Source organism: Aethalodelphis obliquidens, unplaced genomic scaffold (genome assembly GCF_003676395.1).
Source record: "Aethalodelphis obliquidens isolate GAN/ISIS:26980383/991018 unplaced genomic scaffold, ASM367639v1 scaffold6, whole genome shotgun sequence".
NCBI classification, from domain to species: domain Eukaryota; kingdom Metazoa; phylum Chordata; class Mammalia; order Artiodactyla; family Delphinidae; genus Aethalodelphis; species Aethalodelphis obliquidens.
The window spans coordinates 7,420,609-7,428,200 of NW_020837950.1; the positions used below are offsets into that span (position 1 = coordinate 7,420,609).

Sequence of the window (7,592 nt, forward strand, 5' to 3'; positions counted from 1 at the left end):
GTTCTACAAATGATAATGTGAGCCTAAAGGACAAGGGCTTTTGAGTGGTAGAGGTAGAAATTGAACCCACTTCACCTGCTCTCAATTCAGTGCATCTTATGCATGGCTCATATTGTACATTTTATTATCTGTCTCAGTAAGTCTCAGTAGTTGAGAACCTAATCATATTTTTAGTAGAAAAGCATATAAGGGATGGAGAAAAGAACACTTGCCAAGAATTTGTATTTCTAGCTTTATTGAAATATAATTGACATGTATTATACATGTATAAAACATTGTATAAGTTTAATGTGTGCATCATGTTGATTTGATACACATATATATTGCAAAATGATTGCCATCATAGCATTAGTTAACATCTCAGTTATTTCTCATAATTACCATTTCTTTTTGTGGTGAGAACATTTTGGATCTACTCTTTTAGCAACTTTCAAATATATAATACACTGTTATTTTGTATAATCACCATGCTGTACGTTAGATACCCAGGACTTATAATTTAAGTTTGTACCCTTTGAATAACATCTCCCGATTTAACCCATTCCCCAGTCCCTGGCAACCATCAGTCTACTCTCTGTTTCTACAGGTCCAGCTTTTTTTGATTGTATAAGTGATACCATACAGTATTTTCTTTCTCTGTCTGATTTATTTCACTTAACATAATGCCCTCAAGGTACATCTCTGTTGTGCAAATTTCAGGATGTTCTTTTTACAGCTAAATAATATTCCATTTTATATATATACACACCATATCTTCTTTATTCATTCATCCATTGATGGGCACTTAGATTGTTTCCACATCTTAACTACTGTGAATATTGATGCAGTGAACATGGGTGTGCAGATATCTCTTTATAATCTGTCTCATTTCCTTTGGATATATACCCAGAAGTGGGATTGCTGGATCATATGAAAGTCCTAGTTTTAATTTTTTTTTTTTTTTTTTTGTGGTACGTGGGCCTCTCACTGTTGGTGGCCTCTCCCGTTGCGGAGCACAGGCTCCAGACGCGCAGGCTCAGAGGCCATGGCTCACGGGCCCAGCCGCTCTGCGGCATGTGGGATCTTCCTGGACCAGGGCACGAACCCGTGTCCCCTGCATTGGCAGGCGAACTCTCAACCACTGCGCCACTAGGGAAGCCCCTAGTTTTAATTTTTTGAGGAATCTCCACACATTAAAAGATACATACTCATGTAGCTGGAAATTAAGTTTTTTTTAAAAAATGGGGCATTTAATGTATACTAGATAATTTCCAAGTACTTAAAATCATTAACTCATTTAATCTTCACAGTAAACCCATGATATGCATACATATATTTTTGTATGATTTGCAGATGAAGGGATACCGAGAATTTAAATAACTTGCCAAAGGTCACCACGTTATTATATTGCAGACACTTTGAGCCTAGCACTCTGGTTCCAAACCAGTGATCTTAATCATTACACTGTATTTATCATTCTTAAGCCTGCTAATTTCAGGGCAACATGTTTGATAGTCTGAATAAACTTCAGGCTCAAATAAGCCAATTTTTTTTTTTTTTTTTTTTTTTTTTTTGCGGTACGCGGGCCTCTCACTCTTGTGGCCTCTCCCATTGCGGAGCTCAGGCTCCGGACGCGCTGGCTCAGCGGCCATGGCTCATGGTCCTAGCCACTCTGCGGCATGTGGGATCTTCCCAGGCTGGGGCATGAACCCATGTCCCCTGCATCGGCAGGCGGACTTTCAACCACTGCGCCACCAGGGAAGCCACTAAGCCAATATTTTTGTTTAATTTTAAAAATTATTTTGGCTTATGTGCTCTTGTTATAACCAAGAAACTGAGAATTACTCTAAATATCCTGATTATGGGTTTAGAATCCTGTGCATTTTATGATTATGTTCATTCTTTCAAATTCACAGCATCTTAAAATAACAACAATTAAAAAAACCGCACAAAACCTGCGAATGCATTTTACAAACACAACTTAGGAAGTTGGGCTACTATTTTCCTCTGTTTAAATCTTTCTGGGCTGCTGATTAGAACAATATGATTTAGGGTTTTCCCCCTAAGGATTAGGAAGCAATTAGTCCTAATGTGAAGGAATGACGGTCAATGCACATTGCACATGGGAAACATAGGATTTAATATTTGTCCTTGATAAATACAACTTCCTACTCAGTATTTCTGACATAGTTTTACAATGTTACTTGTAAAAAAAACTTCCTAGGGCTAGTGACTACAGAGTTCGTTACCAAACCAAACTTTGGCCTACTCACCAGACGTGGAAAAAAGCCAATCTACTGACACCGGGTTGTGAAGGAAAGTACAGTGTTGATTGAGGGCACCAAGCAAGGAAATGGGCAGTTTGTGCTCCAAAGACCTGAACTCCCTGATGGATTTCAGGGAAGGGTTTTTTAAAGACAATGTGATCAGCTCATGCACAATTCTCTGATTGGTTGATGGTGAGGTAACTAACAAGGTGATGTTTCAGGGATCTCAGACACCAACCTTCTGGTTCCACCTGGCCTGGGGTCTTTGTGCTGGTGGTCAGCATGCAGTTAACTTCCTCCACCTGGTAGGGGTTTTAGTATCAGCAAAACAACTCAAGGATATGGCTCAAGATATTATCTATGGCCCTTGAGAAGGAACTAAAGGTCCTTGACTTTGTTTTATGGCTAAACGGTTATTATTTTGTCTTGCTTGACTGCTTTCCTTTATTTTTGCATTTGCTCACTTCTCTGATTAAATTTGCTCTTTGTAACTCATGGAAGGCAGAGGAGGCTAAAACTTTCTACAAACAAGAGCTGGGGGATCTAAGGTGGGGGGAGGTTGTCTGTCCCCAAGAGGGCCCTGCAGGGTCCTGCTTGGTTTCAGTTTGAATAGTTTCCTTTTATGTATGTAAAACTGAGACCTTTGTATTTTAAAATATTAGTGCTAAATTTGAAGGAGTTGACATTTAGATAACTAAGGAGGGAATGTTTTCAGCAAGACTGGGGTCAAATTCTTCTTAGACTAGACTGTTTCACATAGAATGGAGCTGCCAGTGGAAGTCTAATGTGAACACATGGCATTTAATTTCCATGAAAGTTTCAATATTCTGAGTAAAATGTGGCTATGAGTAAAATAATAAAATATAAGTGGAATAGCATTACAATAGTACCCTGCTGGGTTTCAGCTACCAGCAGTGGAAGGGGCTGTTCTAAGAGCATATGTCTTTTTGGCAAAATTCAAAGGCAGCTGCTCTGGTTAGTTTCATAATGCTCGTGAGATTTCCATTTGATTATAGAAATGATGTCTGCCCTCTGTTGCTAGGCCTGTCATTTTGCATTTGCCCTACCTGTGATGTTATCTGTTAAACTGCTTTTAATGAGAAAAAATACTTCCTGAGAAAAGCTTTAGCAACCCGCATATATTCTTTTTCCATATCTCATCCTTATTTGTATTCCCAACATGATGGATGACAACAGTTGCAAACTCATAATATGATTGTTCTTATCATGCCATGGTCTCTTATAAATGCTGTCCTTTTTTGAGGTGGTGACCTGTTATATTTCTCTCTGCTGTCCAATTATTTTCTTGTAAAGGACTGATAAGTTAAATATGTGCCTGCTGTTTTTCTCTCCAAGAGCAGTTGCTCCTTTTTACAAATATTTAGAAACTCTGGACTTCCGTATCATAACAAAATGGAAGACTTACTAATATTTTAATCTCTAAAAGTGAGATGCTAAGAGAGTCTGTACACAAATCTTAAATATATATATATACAGTGAAGTATGTGCAAATTATTGAGACAGTAAATCTGGCTGGAATTGCTATTTTGTCATTTTTTGCTGATTATTTGGGCAGTATACATAGGATTTCTGAGTTTCAATTTACTCATCTACAAAACGTTGAGACAAGTTAACATATATGTTGAAAAAATATAATATGCAGATATATATTAAAATTTCTACATACAGAAAATAGGTGTATTAATCTGACATTAGTATTTCCCTGAGGACACCAAAGAAGTACAACTGACTACTAGGTGAGGAATATCTTATTTAAGTGGTTTGTCTTTTGAAGAACACTTTCTATCAACGTAACTCATTCTAGTTATCTAAAAAAAGTGACTTGTGGAAAAATTCTCTCTTGAAATATTTGTTTTGTTCTGGATTCACAATATTTCTGTGACAAAAGGAAAACATACAGGACAGATTACAATTTATAAATAAAAGTCAGTAAAACCAGTCAGGATTATAGAACATTACTCCAAAGAGAAAATAGTTGGTTATGGAAATTGAAAGAGCAACACAGGTGCAGAAGTTAAGTGGAAATTATGCAGCCAAAATTTAAAAGAAACATTCAAGAAGTATTTGAAAATGAAGGATTGTTATGGCAAATCAGAGTACCAATAAGAGTATGATCAGTGAACTAATTATATTATGTAAATTAAAGCATAATGAGTAAAAGAAGCTTCTAAAGCTTCTTATTTTCAAATAATGTAAGAGGTTGAGAGAACGGAGCCCAGGCCGCCCGTCAGGCCCGCGGCTCGGCTTCCGAGGCGAGGGGAAGCCGGGTGGGCTGGAGTGGCCCCGAACCCAAGCCCTCTCAGCCCCGGACTCCTGCCCGGCAGGAGGAATCTGGGAAGAGGCGGATGCAGGCGCCTCCTCCGGATGCGTTGCTAATGATGGAGGAGGACGCCTAGGTGCTGCTGAGGCCTGCTTCGCGGTACAGCCCCTTCGCCGGGAGAGTTTCTTTAAAGTGCAGAGCTCACCCCTCACCGTCACCCCCGCGAGGTGAAACTGGTCGACGGTGATGGACTAGAGTTCAGGAAGCGCCATTCTGGACCAGCATTTGGCATCAACAGCATTTTATATCAGCGTGGCTTATATCCATCCGAAACCTTTACTCGAGTGCAGAAATATGGACTCACCTTGCTTGTAACTACTGATCCTGAACTCATAAAATGCCTAAATAATGTGGTGGAACAACTGAAAGAATGGTTATACAAGTGTTCAGTGCAGAAATTGGTGGTAGTCATCTCAAATATTGAAAGTGGTGAGGTCCTTGAAAGATGGCAATTTGATATTGAATGTGACAAGACCACAAAAGATGACAGTGCCCCCAGAGAAAAGTCTCAGAAAGCTATCCAAGATGAAATTCGCTCAGTGATCAGACAGATCACAGCTACAGTGACATTTCTGCCACTGTTGGAAGTTTCTTGTTCATTTGATCTCCTGACTTATACAGACAAAGATTTGGTTGTACCTGAAAAGTGGGAAGAGTCAGGACCACAGTTCATTACCAGTTCTGAAGAAGTTCATCTTCGTTCATTTACTACTACAATTCACAAAGTGAGTAGCATGGTAGCCTACAAAATTCCTGTCAGTGACTGAGGATGAGCTAAAGACGGTAATGTACTTGTATTCTCAAATGTGGTTTTCCTGAAACCAAATCAACTTTAGTTGATATATTTCATTGGTTAATTTTTAGATGGGGAAAACTTAACATTATACTTTACTGAATCTGTGCATAATTGTTCCATTCCTTGGTACCTGTTTCACTTTCCATATGGCTGATGTAAGTTATTGCACACTGTTCCAAAGGGAACTAGCAGATTTCATTAACATTGTAATGTCAATTCCTTTGAAGGTAGTACTGTAGATGGAAAAACTTTTGCCATAAAAATAAATGTCTTTCTAAATCAGACCTTTTGGTCAAGCAGCTTGACTCAGAATGTACAGAAATATTTAAATATAAAATAGAGCTAAAGAAATATGAATATTCAGAATGTTTGTTTAGATCCTGAAAGTAACTAATGATAGTCCATAAGTAATAAAATATTGCTCTTATTAGGTCCTTTTGCCATTTATTTCATTTGTATAGTTTCCATATTGAAAAATTTTCCAATTATTTGATTTTAATTTATATAACTTGAACCCATGAAGCTATGGATATTCCTACTGTTCAAATTGCTATGATACCAAACTTTTAAGAATGTCCTTTTATGTTTTATAAAATCAAGCTTTAAATGACAATGATGAAATAAAGTTAAATGTGTATGTTTTAAAAAAAAAGAAAAGGTAATCCTTGGTGGCTTATGTGAAATAATGTCATTAGTGCATAAAATATTCAGAGTATCACATCCCTGCAATTAGCAGTTATGTTGAATATTTTTTATTTACCCTTTCCAATCCATTTTCCACCTTTCTTCAATCTACTCTGTGCCCTGGTAATGCCAACTTCCATGGAATAAATAATTAGAACTCCCTTACCCACATCTAGTTGTGTTTAGCAACAGGGTTTGTTTGGCATGGTACAGAGGATAGGAGTACAGCAAAGTCAGAACATGTTATCTGCCCAGCTTCTTCCCTGCCATGTTGTGGGTTCCTCCCCTAGACCTCAGCCCTCAGCTTCTGTTGAGCTAAGTATTCTGAGCATGTATATGCAAATTGGGAGAAACTATTTGTATTAATGTAATTATTGTATTATTCTAACTATGCTAGACTAGTTCAGTATATGTAAACCTAGAAACAATGCCATAACAACTTAAAAAAGTAAATAATATAACAACAAAGTATCAGAAAGAGAAATTAAGGAAACAAGTCCATTTAACTTCGCATCAAAAAGAATAAAATACTTAGGAATAAACCTACCTAAGGAGGCAAAAGACCTGTACTCCAAAAACTATAAAATGCTGATAAAAGAAATTGAAGACAACATATTTTCCATTATAGAATGGAAAGATCACAAGTTTTATATTTAACACACCAAAGGGTAAATTGTTCCTGCAGTATTTACTTCCTGTGTAATTTTCATGTCCATTAACCTCAGTTTTCTAACCTGTAAGATAGTTTTGATAATACTAACTTTTCATAATAGTTGTAAAGACATCATTTGAATAGGATTTAAGAATATAAGACAGATGGTTGGAAAGCACTGTTTTGGTGTACAGTAGGAAGCCCCTATGCCTGAGACACCTAGGATCCATTTTACTAAAAATAACTTTTAACGAAATTACTTAAAATTTATTAGTTTTTCACATTTCTCTTTTTATTCCTTCCCCTTGCAAAAATTATGTTTCTATAATCTTGTGTTTGATATGTTTTACTTTCTTGTTATCCTTTAAATAAAGCTCTGAACAGTCATCATTTTTCCTCTAAGTATAACTTTGACTATTTAGAATTGCTTTGATGTATGCAATTCTAATTTTGATTCATTTACTCCCAGATTTTCGTCCAAGAAAAATTGTTTTTTGAAAGGCAGAATTTTTTTTGAGATTAGTTTTTTTTCTCATTTTAAATTATATTTATAGATTAAACACAATTATATGATTCTATTCTGTTATAGCAGTCATATTATTGGGTTTTGACTTACAATTTATAAACAAAAACCAATATGTAATAGAATTTCCAATCCCATTCACCAGTCAAAATAGAGCTAAATCATTTCTGAATCTAGGATATCTAGAAATGGAGTTATAACTCTAGCTTTCCAGTAATTAAACTTCATTATCCAATTATTAATATGTTTTGATGTTCATAAAGTAAATAATATTGCTATGCATCTGGATTTTCGATGCTAAGCGATGAAACAGAAGTTTCAAAAGGATATTCACCTGAGTAAGAATAGTT

At 36.4% G+C, this 7,592-nt stretch overlaps 1 pseudogene; it reads left to right on the top strand.

Moving 5' to 3' along the window:
- Positions 1 to 2,458: 2,458 nt before the first annotated feature.
- Positions 2,459 to 5,564, top strand: LOC113619230 (mitotic spindle assembly checkpoint protein MAD2A pseudogene; annotated as a pseudogene).
- Positions 5,565 to 7,592: the final 2,028 nt, after the last annotated feature.